The following is a 21,878-nucleotide window of genomic DNA, read 5'->3' as shown; positions in this document are numbered from 1 at the left end:
GGGACCAGTGCTGACTTTATTTCGAACGCCAGAATTGCCTTTAGTGGGCCTGACTGTCTGACTGAGTATGGCAATTGTTTCATTGGAGTACCAGCGCTGAAGGTTCAGCTTAGCGCACCAACTTATAGCGAATACTTACGCTTAAAAAATGCTCATATATGCTTTTAGAGGTACTGATATTTTGGCTGTGGGTATGAAGACTCTGGCTCCAATCCGCTCTGGCGTCTTCGAGCCATCTATGTACCATACGATCTTGAGCAGACTGGTAATACAATGCACCCGCCATACTTAAACAGCCGTACCAAGAGACGGAGCAGCCCATTACAAACTGACACAAGCGGAGCACTGCTGGACATCTAATCTATATTAAACCTATGCATTCAAAAGTGTTTGTATCAGTGGCTGGTGCACACCGAACTGGACCAATGTATGCTCTCTTGATGCCTGCACAAATACCAGGCAATGCTCATGTAAATAATGTTGCTGCTAATATCAATTTGCACGGTTGAGCACATACAGTACCTACATACAAGGTGGAACGCCACACTACCTACATGGCGATGTAGCCACCGATTAGGTTGTTGTAAGAGATTACTTTAAATGTGTTATTCATAAACACTGATTCTTATATTTTCATTATCATTAAAAATAGAGGACTGTAAGCTCATGTCGGGTATTCTGACTGGACACTGCCTTCTGGCGTCACATGCCTTTAAATTAGGCTTGGTCAGTGATAGCAGATGTAAGAAGTGCAGATTGAAGGAGGAAACGATCGAGCACGTTCTGTGCTCGTGCCCTACGCTTGCCAGGCTAAGGCTCCAGCTATTATTCTATACTGAAACTGATCCACTTCATTGGCCTCATAACACCTTTTTATAATATTTTTAGCGATTGCTACTCCTTTTTCAGCCATTCTATTACTCTGTGGGTATCTTGGACTCGAATATTTAAATTGAACATTAAATTCACGTGATAACTCTTCAAACCTTGCCGAATTGAATGGAACATTATCAGTTTTTATTTCGAAGGGTACCCGATAAGTTAAATATAGAGCAAAGAAAATTAATATGTTCGGAAGTTTTATGGTTGACTTTTCTAGCTACTAAAAAATTAGAGTAATAATCATAAATCGCAATGTAGTCACTACCGGCATATTCAAATGAGTCCACTGAAGGCATGTGGTATGGGTATTTAGGAGTTGATTCTTGATTCAGTGGTTCTCTTTGATTATTTCGTTTAAACTGTTCACAAATAGTGCATGACGCAATCAATTCCTTTAAACTTTTGATCATTCCTTGCCAAAAATAAAGCATTCTTGCCCTTGCAAGTGTTTTCTCAATTCCAAAATGTGGCGAATGTAACCACCTCAAAATTTTGTCTTGTAATTTTTTTGGAAATACCATTCGATGATTCTTGAAAAGTAGCCCATCTTCCAAATGTAATTCTGCTTTAAATTTATGGAAGAAACGGCAAAAGTCATTTAAATGGCGGTAGTCTTGCCAACCCCTCCTCACATATTCGCACACTCGTTTCAGATTATCGTCTGATTCCAATATTTTTCTATAATAATCATAGTTATCTTTCGATACACAGACGGATTTCATTACCGAGTGGATGACAGTACTCAGTTCTGGTTCTTCTGTACCTGTATCCACTGATACCCGAGACAAACAATCAGCTAACAACATCTCTTTACCCGGTTTATAAACAATTTTTAATTGTGGATATTTTAACACCATCAAATACAAAGGAAAGTAACATAAAAAAAAAAGATAGCGTAAAAATATATACAAGTATAAAATTAAAAATGGAATAAATTAAAAATTTACAATTTATTTTAACATTGAACAAGAACTAAAATTAAACTATCATTACAAATTAAACAAATAAACTTTAAGATATCAGTTGAGACTGAAAAGTATATCATTGCGTAAGGCAACAAACGAACATTCGATACTAATGCAATTATACAAGTCGTTATAGTACGAGCACCAAACACGTATAGGATCATTTTTGTCAAAATTTCTACGACACAGGGGTAAATGGAAGGACACGTAGTGTCTGGACGTCCTAGCAGGAACTGCAAAGCTCAATCGACTTAGCAGCTCAGAGGAGTCAACCTCACCTAGAATTAGCTTATGCAGGAACATTACCCCGAGTAATATTCTACGATTTTCCAGAGTTGGCAAATTAATGAGAAGAAGTATACTTCTATAAGACGGAAGATGAAGATTTGAGTCCCAGTTAAAGGCCCGTAGAGCAAAAATTAAAAATTGTTTCTGCACAGACTCAATACGCTTTATATGAGTAATATATAATGGACACCAAACACACGAGCAATACTCAAGTATTGGGCGGACCAGCGAAGTGTAGAGGACTTTGGTCAGATACGGATCCTTGAACTCCTTAGCCCAGCGTTTCACAAAACCAAGGGTACCCATTGCTTTATTAGTAATAGCAGAAATATGTGAGTTGAAGCTCAGTTTCGAGTCAAACAGAACCCCTAAATCGTTAATCGAAGATATACGCTCCATAAGAGTGCCATAAAGTGCATAAGACGACAGGACAGGCTTCACGCGATGAAATGTCATGAACTTACATTTGGAACAGTTTAGAACTAATGCATTAATTGTACACCAGCGTTGAAATGAGTCCAAATCAACCTGAAGTAGATTTGAGCGAGTTAACTCCGAAGGCAAGCATGTATAGCAAATTTTTACATCATCGGCATACATTAGAGCTCGTGAATGATTCAAAATCTGTGGCAGATCATTTATAAAAAGAGTAAAAAGCAATGGGCCTAAATGACTGCCCTGAGGTACACCAGAGGTAACATGAATTGATTTTGAAATAATATTTTTATAAAGCACCTTTTGGGTTCTATTAGAAAGATAGCTTGAGAGCCATGAAGTCAGACTCTTCGGAAAGCCCAGTAAATCAAGCTTCAGAATCAGAAGTTCGTGATTCACTGAATCAAAAGCTTTACTAAAATCCGTATAAATCACATCAGTTTGCTTGGAAGCCAAAAAACCATCCTGAACTAAAGAGGTAAACTCAAGTAGGTTTGTGGTGGTTGACCTACATCTCACAAACCCATGCTGAAAGGGTGATAATATGGAAGTACACGAATGTTGAAGCTGACAGGTAATTATTTGTTCAAAGGTTTTAGGAATAGCTGAAAGCTTAGCAATTCCCCTATAATTCTCAATATTAGATCTACTACCCTTCTTGTGCAGAGGTATGATAAACGACTGTTTCCAAATTGATGGAAATTACGCTGATTGCAAAGATAAATTGAACAATTTTACGATCGGTTCTGTTAAGTTCACAGCACAGAACTTAAGCATACAGCCAGGAATACCATCGGGCCCTGGAGAAAAAATCGGTTTCAGAGCTAAAAAACTCTGAAGTACAGTGGCACTATCAATGACTGGATTGAGAATACAGTTAGAACTAACTATCTCGAACGGATAACTACCGGTTTGGGTACAGATTGAAGAATAGGTCGATTTGAAAAAGTCTGCGAATAAGTCGGCAATATCATGGTCAAGGCTAGCATTCTCGCCACCCAAAGACAAAGATGATGGAAATCCCGAAGATCTGCGCTTTGAATTAACAAACCCGTAAAATTTTTTAGGATTTTTAAAAAACTCAATTTTGCATCTTGTTAAATACGACTTGTAGCAGTTTTGATTCAGGCGTTGGAAATTGGAACGGGCAACTAAATATTTAGAAAAATCTTCAGAAGAACCAGATCTTTTAAAACGCTTATAGAGCCTCGATTTAATATTGTTCAGGTTAGCAAGTTGCCTCGAGAACCAAGGTGGTTTACTACTCTTAGCCTTAACAAAATGAACCGGAACGCAACGATTAATAAAGTCACTAAGGTAACTATAAAAAATAGACGTGGCAGTCTCAACATCAGTACAAGCATAAAGGTTAGACCAATCGTGGGAAGCTAACAGTTGATTAAGCAAATCAAAGTTAGCCTTTTTAAAACATCTCGAACGACATAACACTTCCATGAAATTAATCGTAGGCAGTAGATTGTCCAGTGTAACCTCAAGTGTAGGGTGCAAGGGATCTTCAGGCAGGGATAAGGCAGGGATTCGACTGAGACCAGTACCTATTGAACTATCACCAAAAACTAAATCTAACAACTTATTTTTAGAGTTCACAACGTTATTAATCTGAACTAGCGGCAATTCCATAAGCGAACCAATGAAATCATGCTGAGTAACAGGAGTCAAAAAGTTTGAATCATCGTTGCCAATCCAACTAACGTATGGTAAATTAAAGTCCCCAAGAACCACTAGGCGATCGTTATCACGCAAACGAGAATGAAGGCTGTGGATAACTGCTTTATGGCAATCATAAACGTACATATCTGACCGAGGCGGTATGTAGGAACAAGAAATATATAAGAAAAAATTCGGGAAAAAGAGCTTTACAGCTATGAATTCAATGTCAAGCGCGTCCTCAAAGCTCAACAATTCAGTAGAAATACTGGACAATACAGCTATCAGGACACCGCCTGCTCTCGATTGACGATCACACCGAAAAACAACGTAGTCATTTGAAAATAACTCCGAATTTAAATTATCAGGTTTTAGCCAAGTCTCTGTGAAAGCAATCACTTCCGCAGTAAAAGTAAAACTGTTAAGGTAAAATGCATTTAATTTAGAACGTAAACCACGAACATTCTGATAGTGAATAGTTACTTTTGAATCGTATTTGCAGGGCTGGTAATCAAGTTTTTTGAAACTATACGTGCGCGAGGCTCAACCTTCGACTTTGTGGTGTACAATCTTGGTGTGACTGCATCAATATCGCGCAGGTTTAATACCTCCAGCGGTTTGTGATCACTTTCTACAATGAATGATCGACCATACATAAAGCTATGAAATCGTTTGCAGGCAAATACCACTGCCAAAAGCTCTTTTTCAATTTGTAGAAATTTTTGTTCATTTTTACTTAGGGTTCGAGATGCAAACGCTACAGGACGACCCTCTTGAATTAACCCCGCGCCTAACCCATCCTTAGACGCATCAGCCTGAATAACTACTGGTTTCGTTGAGTTAAAAGTCTGCAAAACAGGGTTAGATGTAACGATTTTAACTAAGCTTTCTAATGCCCATTCATGGTTTTCGTCCCAATAAAAAGGAGTGTTTTTCTGAGTTAAAAAAAAAATGGCAGCCTCTCAAATTTATATCTACCAAAAGGAGTCATGAATGTTGTTAATTCTGTAAATGTCCGTTCAGCTTCGGTAGCTTGAGCTGGTATTGTACGACGTGTTGTAATTGTGCCAAATAACGACTTTTGAGATCCATCATTTGGAAATAAGTTATTGTAGATGCTAGCGCCTTTTTTATTATTGTCTTTCGCAATCATGTACACTAAAAAGTCGCGTTTCCAGCTTTTCCACTCCACTGATAAGTTTGAGCAGTCCAATTCCCTTAAGTCCGTCCTTGTATTCGCCATTTTGTATGTGGTTAATGAAAATGTGATTAAAATATGCGACTACTGAAGGGAAAACGTGAAATTTTTATTATTCAACTTCTTTTTGCGAGGTTTTATTCCGATTAACGGTTTCTTGTTGTTCGATGTTTTTATTAAATTGAGATTTTTCCGGATTAAATTGCCAATTGCCAATGCCAAGCAGCACGTTATAACAGCGATACACTTAGAACGTTGTGAGTTTTAGCTTATTTGTTCGCTTTATTCTGACACCATGTTTTATGTTAGTTCCTTACGAAACTATGCCCGCGCTTGCCGCAATTAAAGGTCTTTTTGAATAATTTATTGTAAATAAAACCAAACAAGTTTAACGTTGTAAGATATATTTATTGTTTTATTCACGTCTTGCAGGTGTGTATTCTTCAAGTAAGTATATTGAATTGGCATGGCCGTGGCTCAGTGTTGCCATCGCCCTTTTTTAATTCATACTTAAGGCTAATGTGTAGGTACACGTAAAACGTCTACTTACGACTAATGTGTATAGGCACATTACAAACCTGAAATGAAGAAATTGTACAGTAAATTTATGGAAGAATATAGCGAGCTGGGCCACATGGAGATATCGAATGATCCTGGCTCTAGCCCTGTGTGCTATTTACCACACCACGGAATATGGGAAGCTTCAAGTTATACCACAAAACTTCGAGTGGTGTTCAATGCTGCCCGAAAATACTCCACCGAAGTATCACTCAATGACTGTCTCCACATTGGGCCCAAGCTGCAAAAGGGCTTAGGCAATATCCTGCTGAATAGCCGTCGATACAAGTACGCTTTTACGGAAGACATCGAGAAGATATACAGACATATATTAGTGGACCGCATGTTATGTAACCATGCACGTGTGTAAGGGGTGTGGGTAATCACATACTTACAACATCCCTTTGTTTGGCCTCAATATGCACGCCCTGGCTAGCTCAGTATTACGGGTCGGGGTCTTTAACCCAAGGTACACATTGACACAGGGCGCATATTACATGGTCGTTCTAAGTCTGTGTTTGCCTGAGCTTACCGCCAGGAAGCCCACCCTACCTTGGACCACTCCTTTTTAAATTCCTATACTTACGCGATTCCCTTGGTTTTACTATAATCCCGGTCGTTTCGCTTCGTTCACTTCTCCATCTTTCCCTTCCCCTTTAAGAAATCTTAACTCACTCCAGCATTTCGCTTACATTCAATAACATAGACAAACTTTTATTAAAAACATTGTTTTACATAGGTGCCATTTTAAACACTCAAGGCATTTTGAAGCTTCTGAAGCTCCCTCACCAAAACAAAATTCACCGCCCTTAGTTAGACAATCTGCCTAAGAAAATTTACTACGCTACCCAGACCCTACCTCAAAGAGCTCTTGTAGATCGGTCAGGGAACCTATGCTCGGCCTTTTGCCAGTCGCATCAACAAACAAATTTTAAAATTCGCGGCTATTTACTTTGGAGGAAGAGACCCACAAGCGTACAAGTCAGTTATATTTAAGGATATACAAAACTTTTCTTTCTTAACATACAACACATTTTCTTGAAGTCCCTTATCACGTATCGGTCATGCGACTTTACAATTTATTACAACAATTTTCCTTTTTTTTTGCCAACTATTGTATGAACGATAATTCAGTCTCTTGTACTGTCTGGTTGGACATTTGCAAGATACATTCAAAAGGGCAATTCACGAAATTTATGTTGACGGACAATTTACGAAAGGTATATATATTCTGAATGACAATTTACGACACATATCTTCTGGAGAACATTCCTGAATATATTTTTAATGTGTAACTACTAAAATTTATATATATATATGCATGTATACATGGGCCTCTACGGGTAATTTGTGACTTATCTAGTCACCCTCGTGATTTTAAAGTCGTTCCTTGATGCAAACTTCTGCTACAATTTTCTCGTTTTTGGTACATTAATTATGGCTATAACCCAATGGCACCTTTGGCGTGGTGGGATTACCAACGATTCCCAACAAAAAATTATGTATGTAATTACGGACTGTGTGACTTACTCATTGCGGGTGCTTAATGGATTTTTTTGCGCAACCGTCGCCTGGAATTGGATATGCGGAACTACCCTTCCGTCCTTCGGGTGATCAACTATATGGCTACTTACGTTGGTTATGATGTGCTTTATAAAAAGAATTGTTCCGGTCGTTCGTCAGCCGTTAAGTCTGCTACTTCCGCAATGTACCTTCTTCGCTTGAAGCCGTGGTTGACTCCACGTGGTTCCCCACATGGTGTCTGCTTTTCCTTTTTGCTGGATGTTAATTTGTTGTGGCGTCCATGCTCTTTGGTATCGTCTGATTTTATTTAATGCGGCTTTCTTTTGATTTGGTTGTTGGCGTATTCCCCGGTACACGGACGGAAGCACACGCGGTTACAAAATTATACTTTATATCTTTTTCATTACGCACGTCCACATTTTTTTATACCGCACCACTTGATCCAGCCAAAAGTAAGGAAACTTCTCCTCTTTTCTGCCGCCGTTAGCGCTTTTATACTATCATTTTCTCCGAAACATTCGGTTCTCTCTCTAATTGTCGCAATGCGCATGATTCGAGTTCAATTTCGGCGCGAAACATCTCTCCCTTTCCTTAACACTTTTACGCAGTGCGCTCATCATACGATTTTCAATATCTATTCATCCCCTTTTTACCACTCTACAACTCTCCACTTTATCTACCATCTGGCAACCCCTTCCCACGACTACTCTTTGCGTCATTTGCTTTGTTATGACCTTTCTTTTATAACTACTAAATAGCTGCCAGATGTAAGTCTATTTCTTTGTTTACATTGCAATTATGAAAAATTAATTGTTTTATTTTATTTCTTTCCAGGTGTTGGAGCGGGACAAGGATTGTGCGTGGCTGGTCAACGTGGGGAACCCCATGACCCTGACAAAGTCTCCTGCTTGACGAGCTAAGCCGAGCATATGCTGATGCTACCATCAGAAAACTGCCTACATATATGCCTGCCAATTTACGGGAAGTATAATTCGCTATTTGTAACTCCAAATTATATTTACTTTATGAATTCTTTCAAAGCGATTCGGAGCAGACTCGCACGCTCGCTGGTGCTGATGATGGGCTTAACCGTACACACAACTGCCTATATTCGCTGCGGCTGCTGCCCTACCAACTCTTATGAAATTTCAATTCGGTATGCGGACATCGAATTTGGCTAGTGAGTGGTATTAAAAGTTTGTGTGATTTAGGGGCATATGCGCGCTGCACTCTTTAGTGGTTTATTTCGAGTGTGCGATTGAAGTTTGTATTTCAAAAGTGATGCCATCAATAAAGAAAATTTAAAACTTAATGCGTGTGATTTGGTTTGTTTGCCAAAAGTATGGATATTTATACCGTGTGGGCGCACTCAAATATGGCTAGTTATATATGGTGTCTTAGAAGTTGATATGTGATAAGCCAACTTATCAGAGTAGCCAGACATATTGGTTGTATGAATATTGACTTGGTTCATATTGAAAGGCAGCATTTTCTTAATAATTCGCATGGTGTGAATTCTATTTATACATACTTGCATACTAATCGTCGTCGCCAGGTGACGATATGAATATCAAAATAGTCGTAAGGAGATACTATTTCCTACAAGATCATGCAGTCCTTTGAAATGTTGATGTTCCTGATAGGTTTTATGTTGGAATTTGGTAACTAATATGTATAGTCTCGATTGGTGTGGACTGGTTCCCCTAGCTTACGTCAATTTCTTTTTTTGCTCTACTGTTTTATATGCATGCCATGCTCCTAAATTTTTCCCCGCTAATGATTGCAACAGGTACATATTGTTACCGAGGGCTTTTGAAACGCGGCATCGCGTAAACTTTTTGCAAAATTTTGAGTTGATACCTTTCTTGAAATCTGGTTTAACTTACTTACTTTAAATTTTACTTCGCGGATTCTTTTGTTATAACTACTAAAATGTAACTATTCCCACGTTTTGACCCGGGATATTTCCCCAAGAAATCTACATAGATCTTCTGGAATGGCCGTATTGTAATTACTTCCCGATCTATTCCGGTGTTAGTTACGGCGTTATTGGGTTTGCTTTCTTTGCAGGTTTGACAATTTTTTATGGCATTTCTGACCTGCACGACCATGTTAGGCCAATAATACAGACGACGGAGGCAATGCAAGGTTTTGGCTATTCCACCGTGGGTAGCCGTCTCCGCGCAGTGTGCGTTTTCGATCAAGGTGGATGTGAGCGCTTCCGGAACGCATAGTTTCCATATGTTTTCTTTCATTTCCACGTTAGTTGGGAGCGATTTCTTGAATACGAAGCCATCCGCCACTTTCAAATCTGGTAGTCTCTCCGCATTACTTTGCACTGTCTCGATCAATTCTTCATACTCCTGCAAGTCAAATTCTATGGTGTCGAACGGTGTGATAGGTGAGCTTTCGATTTCTTCTATACACCGAGATAAGGTATCTGCTACTACATTTTCCGTGCCTTTGCGATGTTCTATCTCGAAGTCAAATGCCTGCAGTTGTAGAGACCATCTAGCCAATCTACCGCTCAGGTCTTTAAGAGACATAAGCCACTTTAAGCTGGCGTGGTCTGTTACAATTGAGAAAGGCATTAGCTTGATATAGGGTCTGAATATTTTTACTGCTAAGACGGCCGCGAGACACTCTTTCTCCGTGGTGCTATATCTACGTTGACAGTCATTTAGTTTTTACGAGAAATACGCAATCGGGTTCTCTGCACCGCCGGCTTCCTTCTGAAATGATACGGCGCCTATGCCAAAGTTCGAGGCATCACATTGTATCCAGAACCTTTTGGAGAAATCCGGATATTTGAGCACTGGTGCACTGGTTAAGGCCTTTTTAAGGTCATCAAACGCCTCCAACGCGTGCTCAGTCATTTCAAACCTTCTGCTCTTCTTCAGTAAATCTATTAACGGTGAAGCCATCCCTGCAAAGTCTTTCATGAAGCGCCTATACTAACCGGCAACTCCCAAGAAACTTCTAACTTGTTTAACTGTTTTAGGTATTGGGATATTTTGTATCGCTATGACCTTTTCTGGGTCCGCTTTTAACGTCCGGCCTCCTACGATAAACCCTAGGAAAGGTAATTCCTGGCGGCCACCGTGGTGTGATGGTAGCGTGCTCCGCCTACCACACCTTATGCCCTGGGTTCACACCCCGGGCAAAGCAACATCAAAATTTTAGAAATAAGGTTTTTCAATTAGAAGAAAATTTTTCTAAGCGGGGTCGCCCCTCGGCAGTGTTTGGCAAGCGCTCCGTGTGTATTTCTGCCATGTAAAGCTCTCAGTGAAAACTCATCTGCCTTGCATTTGCCGTTCGGAGTCGGCATAAAACATGAAGGTCCAGTCCGGCCAATTTGTAGCACACATCAAGAGGAGCACGACGCAAATTGGAAGAGAAGCTCGGCCTTAGATCCCTTCGGAGGTTATCGCGCCTTACATTTATTTTTATTTTTTATAAGGTAATTCCTTAAAGCAAAACTGAGATTTCTGCAAACCTATGGTTAAGTTTGCATCTTTTAAACAAGCCGCTACTTCGGCGAGGTATTTCAAGTGTGATTCAAAATCTGAGGCAATGATCTACAAGTCATCTAGGTATATGAACACATTGGATTTCAGTCCATGGAGTATTACTCGGTCAATTAGCCGCACAATCTCTGCGCGGCATTACATAAGCCGAATGGCATGGTAACAAATTGGTACAGTGGCCGTCCCGGTACCGTAAAAGCTGTATATGGTTTACAGTCGTCTTCCGATTCGATTTGCCAGAAGGCATACTTTAGATCCACACTGCTTATAAAATGTGTGTCATCAATCCGGCTGAGTATTCCTTCGATGTTCTGCAATGGGTACGTGTCCTTCACCGTCACTGCGTTCAGTTTCCTGGCATCAAGACAGAAGCGGCTTTTTCCGGGTTTACGAACTATTATCGTGCGGTTACTCCATGGACTCTCGCTTTCCTCGATCACTCCCAATGCCAGCATCTTATCGACTTCGTCGTAGACAATTCTCTGAATTGCCGGCGACAGCGGATAATGACGGTCCTTGAAAGGCACCACGTTATCTACCAATTTGATCGAGTGTTTTTCTAGTCTTGTGCGTCCGAGACCGTGTTGCTTAAAAGTTCGAAACCACTTTACCACATGTTCCAAACATTGTCGTTGTTCCGTTGACAGGAAATGAGGTAATCGTCGTTCTTTCTTATCATTTCCGGTAACCATTTCCCTTTCAAACTTGGACAGATCGATTTCGCTCACCGAAATTACCTCGGGTGCTAACTGGAAGACACGCCAGAAATCCACCCCGAGATATACCTTCTGTTCCAGATATGGACATAAAAAAAATGTAATGTTCTGCTCAGAATTTGTAAATTTTACGGGTAATGTGACTTTACCCAAGACGTTATGTGGGCGACCACTGGCGGTTCGCACTGTCGATACAAAACGTTCAACCACGATCTTATATTCCTCTACGAATTCTCGGCATCCTCGTCCGAGAATGCTGACTGTAGCACCGGTGTATAATAACCCGCGTGTTTCTACACCGTTTATTTGAACTTCGGAGAACACTCGAGGGTCTGCAAGGGAGGCGCTTTTAACTGCATCTACTACTTTTTTCCTTACTTTCTTTCGTTTCTTAAATCTATGTCGCGCTTTTTGTACTATTCGCGACACGGACCTACGTCCCATGAGGGCGCTTTCGGCAAAGAAACGCTGGCGCGCTTCGAGGTATTTTCTTAGGCGTTCGTTATATGACATACTAGGTTCTTTGATGACGTTCTTTGTTTTCTTCATTATGGTATAGCATTCATTGGTGGTTTTATTTTTGGTTTTATTTTTCCGATTTGTATTCCTATCGCTGTTTGTTTCCCCCGTGATCGTTGTGTTAACACCAACATCTACTCGTTCGGGGTTTGAGCGGAGCGCGATCCCCCCGATGTTACCGCGTTCCGCCGTACGTTTCCCGATGGGTTGCACGTTGGATATTTCGTAGTTATCACGTCCGCTTTTCCGCACTTGAAACAAAAGATCTTGCGCTGCAGTGACATGCAGTCCGTAAAGAAATGGCCTTCACCACCACAGTTCCAACAAAGTAATGTCTTTCTTTTCGTGCCGCGATGATGTATTTCCTCCACAGTGAATTGACCCTCATCACTGGGAGCCAATATTGCATGGTCTTCGCAGCCAGTCACCTTGCTTACGCGGTGGGCTCTAGCAGTGAAATCGTGGTTCGTCATCCGCTCTCGTAGTGGAAACCTACGCTCAATTTCTTTGCAGTCCAGCCGGAGCTGCTAAAGGGGATAACACTGGATTGGGGAAAAAATCTTTACCAGTGATTCACGTAAGTTTCCTTTAACAAGGCGGATTACTTCATATTCTGCTAATGGGTTTCTCAAACGAGCGCGCGACGTACCAACCACATGGAAATATTCGTCGATGGTCTCTCCTGGGCGTTGCTTCCTTTCGGTCAACTCTCTTAAAATTTCAAAATCTGTGCGATGGGATTCGAATTGGCGAAGCGCAAATTCTAAGGTCGGCCAGTCCACGTTACCGTTGATTCAGATGTATAACCAATACCATTCACGTGCCTCCCACTTAATACACGATGGAAGTCGCGAAGGATATCCGACCAAGGGCACTGGTATTGCCGCTTCAAGTATTCTAGACGAAATAAGAAATCTTCTACCGGTTGGGAGTCACGATTTCCCTGGAAATTGATTCCCCATTTTTCAATACTTAAGCCGATCTGCTGCCTATCATATTGTTACGAATATTAGCAAAACTAAGGTGTGCTGCTATCTCTAAGCCGATGCTAAACAGTGATATCATGCACATCCATAGATCAATCGTTATGTATATACATAAACGAAACAATAATTGCGTCTACACATATGTACCATGTACGTATACGAGCAGCGGAGAATCAATGCACAAACACATGCATATATCTGAGATACTCCTGAAAGTATGCAATGAGAGAAGCTATAAAATCGTGCAATTGTAGTTACAGCTGAGAATTTTGAGAGCTGATGGCAATTAGTAGCTTCTGGAAATGGAAGCGCCTAGAAGATGCGAACGTTGAAATCAGAGAGTATAAAAGGCAGCAAATGTAGAGGCGCTGAAATTCAGTTTCATTTGAGCTATCAAACAGTTTGGTTATTAGGCAAGATATTCGGTGCACAGTTTGAGTGTTATTGTGAAGTACTTTAATAAAGGCCATTTTGCATTATTACATATTGGAGTTATTTATTCAACAGTTTAGTGATTCGAACTTAGCAGAAGGGCAAATAAGAGGATTTGCAAGTAAATTCGTTACAATTGGTGTCAGAAGAGGAATTGTTGAATAAATTCCAGAGGACAACAAGGACATGGCAAAGTTCAGTGAATTGAAGATCCAGTAACTAAAGAAGGAGTTGGACAGCCGTGGATAGAATACAAGCTGCGTTAAACTTGAACTTCAGGCACGGCTACGAGAGGCAATGGAAGCAGAAGGAATTGATGTGGAAGAGTATGTCTTTCATCTTGATGGCGAGGAGACAACAAAAATTGAAGAGAAAAACGAAACATCGCAGACAGTTACCAGCACAGACTTGAACATGATATTGGCTGCAATATCTGCAAAAACATCGACAGTAGCATCAATGTCATCGCAAATGTCAGAAATGTCGTCACAAATGTCATCACAACTGGAAGAGCAGAAGACATATATGGCATCACAACTAGAATCGCAGGAGAACCGTATAACATCCAAGATGGAAACACAATTGGAAGAACAGAAAACACACATGGCGTCACACATTGCAGAACAATTAAAAGAACAAGATGCACGCATAACATTACAGCTCGAAGCACAAGACGAGCGTATCTCAACAAGGCTGGAGGCACAGGAAACAAAATTTTCATCGCAGCTGGAGGCTGTTAGTGAACGACAAAATAAATTGGAGGCCGAGATAGATGCTTTGAAAGATCGGATTCAGGAGTTACAATTGAACCGTCCAATCACTTCAACGTCTACTCTGAAGGTAAAATCCCCAACGTTTGATGGTTCTGTTCCATTCCAGGTATTCAAGCTCCAATTTGAGAAGACGTCGGCAGCGAACAACTGGAATGCTGAAGATAAAGTTGCAGCTCTGTTCGTGGCATTGAAAGGGCCAGCAGCCGAAATCTTACAGACGATTCCCGAAGGAGAGCGGAACAACTATGAAGCATTGATGGCCGCTGTCGAGAGACGTTATGGAAGCGAGCATAGGAAACAGATATTCCAAATTGAGTTGCAAAACCGTCACCAAAGAGCGAATGAGACTTTGCAGGAGTTTGCCTCGGATGTTGAAAGTTTGGCTCAGCTCGCAAATGCGGACGCACCCGTGGAATACACCGAGAGGGTAAAAATCCAGAGTTTTATAAATGGCATACGGGACGTGGAAACGAAGCGAGCTACATAAGCAAACCCAAAGCTGACATTTGCTGAAACGGTATCACATGCATTGACTCAGGAAACGGCCTCACTATTGAGTAAACAAGCATACAAAGCTCATCGTGTGGAAGTGGAAAGACCAGATTGGGTAGACACAATATTGGAGGCGCTGAAAGGATCGCAAAAGCGGAGTGAAAGGTTATCACATGCCTCAAATGCGGAAAGTCCGGTCACATTGCACGTCATTGCGATCTTGGTCCTAATAGTTCTAATTTGGGTGGCCATAAACGCAAAGCTGGAGGAGATGAGCAAGAGCTAGCTCCAGCTATTGAATGTCCTGTGATGTCTGTGTCGCAAATTGGAAGAAAATCAAGCAGTCTTACCGTCAGAGGGAATGTGGATGGCAAGGAGCGTGTACTGACTGTAGATACGGGCGCATCTCATTCCTTGATTCGATCTGATTTAGTCAACAGGAGAGTAAAACCGTTACCTAGAGCAAGGTTGCGTACGGCCTCAGGCGAGTATAACCAAGTCCAGGGAGAAGTGATATGTGAAGTCCTAATTGGGAAGGTCATGGTTCTACATAAATTCATTGTGGCGGAGATCGTTGATGAAGTCATATTGGGAGTGGACTTCTTAGTTGACCATGACATCAGGATCGATATGCCAAGAAAGATTATGCGCTATGAGAACCAGGATGTGCCACTTAACTTCAGTTTGGAAGAAGGGTTCATCAGTAATCGAGTGCTGTTGAAAGAGATTGGACAAAAACCGCAAAAGTCAAAGGCAGCAGATCGGGCAAGGGTTGATGGAACGAATGGACCAAACCAATCAAAACCGAAGGTACCTGCGAGAGAAAAACCGGCATCGACAAACCCTAATGGACGCACTAAGATGACTTAAAGAATTTTTCAGAAAGAATGCAAGGGTGGTTTCAAGCCAGCGCGCACTACTGTTGTGAAACGTCCAGACGATAATGATGATGCAAAGTCAATCCGTCAAGTGCAAGCTCTGCGAAGAAGTTCATTGGCCAAACAACAGAGTGCGAGGGAACGATCAAGAATAATGAGTAGTAAGATGAAACGCAGGTAGAATGAGAACAAAAATTCGGAAGGTTTCATGGAGGGAGATTTGGTACTGTTATCACCGGCGGAAAGATGTGCCAGCCAAATTTCGGTGCAGTTGGGAAGGCCCGTACAAACTTGAGAAGAAGATCAGTGATACCATATACCGCATACAAACCACTAGTAAACCACGGAGTAGAAGAGTGGTACATTTGGAGATGCTAGCGGTGTTTAGATCGGGAGATTTGTCTGATCGGGACGATCAGACTTAGGTGGATGGTAGTGTTGCTATCTATAAGCCGATGCTAAACAGTGATATCATGCACATCCATAGATCAATCATTATGTATATACATAAACGAAACAATAATTGCGTCTACACATATGTACCATGTACGTATACGAGCAGTGGAGAATCAATGCACAAACACATGCATATATCTGAGATACTCCTGAAGGTATGCAATGAGAGAAGCTATAAAATCGTGCAATTGTAGTTACAGCTGATAAGTTTGAGAGCTGATGGCAATTAGTAGCTTCTGGAAATGGAAGCGCCTAGAAGATGCGAGCGTTGAAATCAGAGAGTATAAAAGGCAGCAAATGTAGAGGCGCTGAAATTCAGTTTGATTTGAGCTACCAAGCAGTTATTGATTAAGCACGCAATCTGGCAGGCGATAGTAGAGTTTCATTTGAGCTATCAATCAGTTTGGTTATTAAGCAAGATATTCGTTGCACAGTTTGAGTGTTATTGTGAAGTACTTTAATAAAGGCCATTTTGCATTATTACATATTGGAGTTATTTATTCAACAGTTTAGTTATTCGAACTTAGCAGAATGGCAAATAAGAGGATTTGCAAGTAAATTCGTTACAATATGATGGATATGTTTCTACATTCACAACAGTGGTTGGACAAGATATATTCAAAATGCAATTCACGAAATTTATGTTGACAGACAATTTACGAAAGGTATATATATTCTGAATGACAATTTACGACACATATCTTCTGGAGAACATTCCTGAATATATTTTTAATATGTAACTACTAAAATTTATATATATATATATATGCATATATACATGGGCCTCTACGAGTAACTTGTGACTTATCTAGTCACCCCCGTGATTTTAAAGTCGTTCCTTGCACGTTAATTATGGCTATAACGCAATGGCACCTTTGGCGTGGTGGGATCACCGACGATTCCCAACAAAAAATTATGTATGTAATTACGGACTGTGTGACTAAGTGCGGGTGCTTAATGGATTTTTTTGCGCAACCGTTGCCTGGAGTTGGATGTGCGGAACTACCCTTCCGTCCTTCGGTTGATCAACTATATGGCTACTTACGTTGGTTATGAGGTGCTTTATAAAAAGAATTGTTCCGGTCGTTCGCCAGCCGTTAACTCTGCTACTTCCACAATGTACCTTCTTCGCTTGAGGCCGTGGTTGACTCCACGTGGTTCCCCACATGGTGTTTGCTTTTCTTTTTTGCTGGATGTTAATTTGTTGTGGTGCCTTGGTATCGTCTGATTTTATTTAATGCGGCTTTCTTTTGATTTGGTTGTTGGCGTATTCCCCGGTACACCGGCGGAAGCACACGCGGTTACAAAATTATACTTTATATTTTCTCATTACGCCCGTCCACATTTTTTTATACCACACCACTTGATCCAGCCAAAAGTAAGGAAACTTCTGTTTTCTGCCGCCGTTAGCGCTTTTATACCATCAATTTCTCCGAAACATTTGGCTCTCTCTCTAATTGTCGCAGTGCGCATGATTCCAGTTAAATTTTGGCGCGAAACATCTCTCTCTTTCCTTCACTCTTTTACGCAGTGCGCTCATCATACGATTTTCAATGTCTCTTCATCCCCTTTTTACCACACTACAACTCTTCACTTTATCTGCCATCTGGCAACCCCTTCCCACGACTACTCTTTGCGTTATTTGCTTGTTATGAAGTTTCTTTTATAACTACTAAATAGCTGCCAGATGCAAGTCTATTTCTTGGTTTACATTGCAATTATGCAAAAATTAATTGTTTTATTTTATTTCTTTCCAGGTGTTGGAGGGGGACAAGGATCGTGCGTGGCTGGTCAACGTGGGGAACCCCCATGACCTTGACACGCAAGAATACTGAACTTCAACGAATTTTTTGGGAAGGTAGTGCAGATGAAGAACCTACCAGCTATACACTGCTTACCGTAACCTACGGGACTAAAAGTTCTACGACGTCTGGCCAATGATGAGAGAGAAAAGTTCCCCAATTCACGTAGACCGCATTATCTGGAGGGGACACACTCGAAGAAGCTATCAATAAAATAACACAATTACGATTATTACTACAAACTGGCGGGTTTAGTCTGCGCAAGTTTAACTCTAACGCTACTGAGGTTTTAGAGACTATTGAGCCTCGCGACCGAGACGCTTCGGACTTATTAGAACTAGGTATGTGCGACCAAACAAAGCCTTTGGGAATATTTTGGCGAACTCGGACTGATGCGTTAACATATAGCATCGATTTAGATTACAGTATTACTTGTTTCAACAAACACCATTGGCAAGTGACGTTGCCAGAATATTTGATCCACTAGGACTTGTGGCTCCTGTAACGATAAGAGGCAAAATCTTCTTACAGAAATTATGGAACCGGAAGTTAGATTGGGAAGAGAAGCTACCAAAGGATATTCAACGGCAGTGGACAGTTTACCGCAATGAATAACAACGATAAGAGGCAAAATCTTCTTACAGAAATTATGGAACCGGAAGTTAGATTGAGAAGAGAAGCTACCAAAGGATATTCAACGGCAGTGGACAGTTTACCGCAATGAACAACAACAACTTCAACATTTGTATATACCGTTGGTAAGAGTTGTTGCAGCGTGCACTGTAGAGCTGCATGCTTTCTCAGATGTATCAAGCGCAGCATATGCTGCTGCAATGCAAGGTAATAACTGAAAGTTATACCGCAGTAAATTTGCTAATTGCGAAAACAAAGGTGGAACCTTTGAAGCAAAAATCCATCCCAAGACTTGAATTATGTGGTACTCGCCTAGCAGCAGCCCTCTTGGTAAAGGCGAAGGACGCATTATCATTTAAATCCTTTAGATGTGTGCTATGGATTTGTGCTTTGGACGGATTCAGTGCTCTGCTGGATACGATCGTCGCCAGGTAAATTGTAACCATTCGTTGCTAATCGGGTCACGTTCATAGAGAACATCATTTCGCATGCAGACTGGCGTTATATCTCCACAAAGGACAATCGGGCAGACTGTGCCTCCAGAGGAATTTCTGTCAACACTTTACTGTCCCACGCACTATGGTGGAATGGGCCAGCATGGCTTTTTTGAGTGAATAGTATTGGCCTCAACATAATAAACATCTTCCAGAAAACATTTCTGAAATTAGATTAGTCACTGCTTGTACAGTACAACTGCAGAATCAAGACTGGCTACGCGAGATTTATTTTTTATTTTATTTTAAATATGCGAGCCTTGACAAACTTATCGCTGTACTGGGTTGCTGTTCAAGATTTATCAATGTGTCGCAAGAAGTTGACCGTCACGACAGCGTTTTGCACCTGGACAGAACGATACAGAGCACTTAAAATGATCGTCAAAATTACACAACAAACAGAATTTTACCACGAAATGTCAGCTCTAAAGCAGAACCAAGTACTTCCTCAAGTAAGTTGAGAAAGCTCAATTTAACGCTGGATTCAGAGAATATTATGAGGCTACGTGGGCGTTTGCAACAAGCAAATATGCCTTTCAACGAAAGATGCCCAATGGTCATGCCAAAGCGGAATATTCTAACGTCCCTAATCTTCACGCATGCTCATCTGAGGAGCCTCCACGGCGGAACGCAAGTGACATTAGGCTACGTCAGACGCCAATTTTGGGTTATCGATGGTCGTACGGAAGTAAAAAAAGTTATATGCAGCTGTGTTAAATGTTTTCGATATAATTGCAGTCCAGAAAATCAATTGATGGGCGATCTCACAGCGGAGCGTTGTAATATAACATACCCGTTAATGCATACTGGGGTCGACTACGCTGGACCATTCAACATACGAGCAACGGCAAGGCGGGGACACAAGAGCTATAAAGGATATGTGGCACTCTTCGTCTGTCTTGCCGTCAAAAGCATTCATCTTAAGTTAGTGAGTAACATGACAACTCAGTCATTTATTCTTGCATTACAGCGCTTTGTTGCTACACGTGCTATCTGTTCAGATATGTATAGCGACTGAGGTACTACATTCGTCGGCGCAGACGCAATTATGAAGGAAGAACTAAAATAATTTCGCGAACAGTTAGATGCCGCTGCCAGCTATGCTTCACAGACTGTTATAAATTGGCACTTCATACCCCCGGGAGCCTCTCAGAGTTTTATCCAGGAAAATCCCAGTAGATCTACTCTCGGGTGAAATGGCCGATTTGTATGGCATTGGAATCAGCCGACCATCTGAAGATGCTAAGAAAAGCGCAAGGTCACGAACAATAGTTATGTGGCAAGAATGGTGGGAAGATTCGAGAAAAGGGCGCTGGACCTTCATGCTAGGTCGGAATATAGCGGAACGGTACGAGCGAAAACACGGCGAACTAAATTACCACCTCACACAGATATTGAGCGGGCACGGCAGCTTCAAGGAATATCTACATAAGCGTGGGATAGAGGAGGATCCTTTCTGTCCAAGCTGCCCCTCCGAATTGGAAAGCGCAGAACATGTAATGTTTCACTGCCCTCGTTTTCACGGCGAAAGACTGTCTGTAAACAGAGTTTTTGGAGAGGAGCCTTCCATTAGGAATTTAGTTCGACGAATGTGCGGACAAATAGATTGTTGGATGGCTGTGAGCAAGAGTAAACAGTTACATAGTGGTCTTTGGTTGGATACCGCGAGTTTCATCACGCATTTTTCACTCTTTATAATTCTTATTACCATTGTTATCAAACTTTCATCGTCTTACTTAATTATAACTAAATATCTTAATAAATGCTGAATTCGTCGTATAGTTACTATAAATGATCGTTTATCGTTTGGTTGATGAAGAAGTTTACGAAGCAGGTACATACATACTTAATCTCAAACATAACCATTCGAGATTTTTTTTTTATATACCTTAGGGTTTCCTCTATACTATTTCAAAGACGTTCCTAATTTAAGGTCAGCTTTATTTGTGAAAATCAATTAAGTTATTATATCGGTACGGTTGTACGGAATATTATCTTACAAAATCAACATCCAAACAGATTTAGAATTTGCCTTTTTTCCTTGCCCGAGAACATCAAGAAGAGATAGATTCAACTTAACCAACAATGATGACACAGGTTTTGATCTTGATTTTGGAAGAGTGACCATTAGTTAGTTTTAATCTTCAGAGGGACACTTGATATTGATTAAATATACATTTGAACTAAGTTTGATAATGAATGTTGAATAAATTGTAATTGAAAATGGGAATGCTGGCGTTCTCTTTCATTTAGAAGGCACAGAGGTAATCCAGGAAATGGGCTACCGAAATATAGGTGCGTCGGTGGCCATGGTCTTTAGGGTGGGAATAAGCACCGGACGTCGCAACAACACCCGCGGCGTCCCTTTGTATATTCGGCTTTTTCTGTTTTTCCCCCTTTTTCAGCTTTTTTTTAAATTTGGTTTTCAGCGTTAGTAACCGATGATTTCCGGTCCGGTAATTTTTTTTTCGTTTGAATTTTTTTTAATTTGAATGTTTAACGGTCTGTCCGCGACATCCGGTTCGACCGGATGTTGTTTTATTTTGAATTATGAGCGTTTTGAGTAGGCTCTGTGCTTCTGTTAGTTTTTAAAGGCATGATAGCATTTTTTTTTGTTTATGGCGCAGGATGGCAAGGTTGTCAAGAACCCCG

At 40.9% G+C, this 21,878-nt stretch overlaps 2 long non-coding RNA genes across 3 annotated transcripts in view; both read left to right on the top strand.

The window, feature by feature from the left end:
• Positions 1-21,368, top strand: part of LOC137249971 (uncharacterized) — a 73,031-nt gene extending 51,663 nt beyond the window's left edge. The window contains exon 3 of the long non-coding RNA XR_010952660.1: positions 18,055-21,368. This is a non-coding gene — a long non-coding RNA (uncharacterized lncRNA). The remainder of the gene's footprint in view (positions 1-18,054) is intronic.
• LOC137249970 (uncharacterized) lies at positions 1,842-4,920 on the top strand. 2 transcript variants are annotated; one of them, XR_010952659.1, is made up of 3 exons: positions 1,842-2,829; positions 4,172-4,664; positions 4,741-4,920. It is a non-coding gene; the product is annotated as an uncharacterized lncRNA (long non-coding RNA). The 2 variants fall into 2 exon arrangements; XR_010952658.1 differs by lacking the exon at positions 1,842-2,829 and adding an exon at positions 3,038-3,144 and having other exon boundaries at positions 4,741-4,919.
• Positions 21,369-21,878: the final 510 nt, after the last annotated feature.

This window comes from Eurosta solidaginis, chromosome 4 (genome assembly GCF_040869045.1).
Source record: "Eurosta solidaginis isolate ZX-2024a chromosome 4, ASM4086904v1, whole genome shotgun sequence".
Taxonomy (NCBI): Eukaryota; Metazoa; Arthropoda; class Insecta; order Diptera; family Tephritidae; genus Eurosta; species Eurosta solidaginis.
Note: the sequence above shows the minus strand (reverse complement) of the source record. Positions and strands in the feature narration are given on the sequence as shown.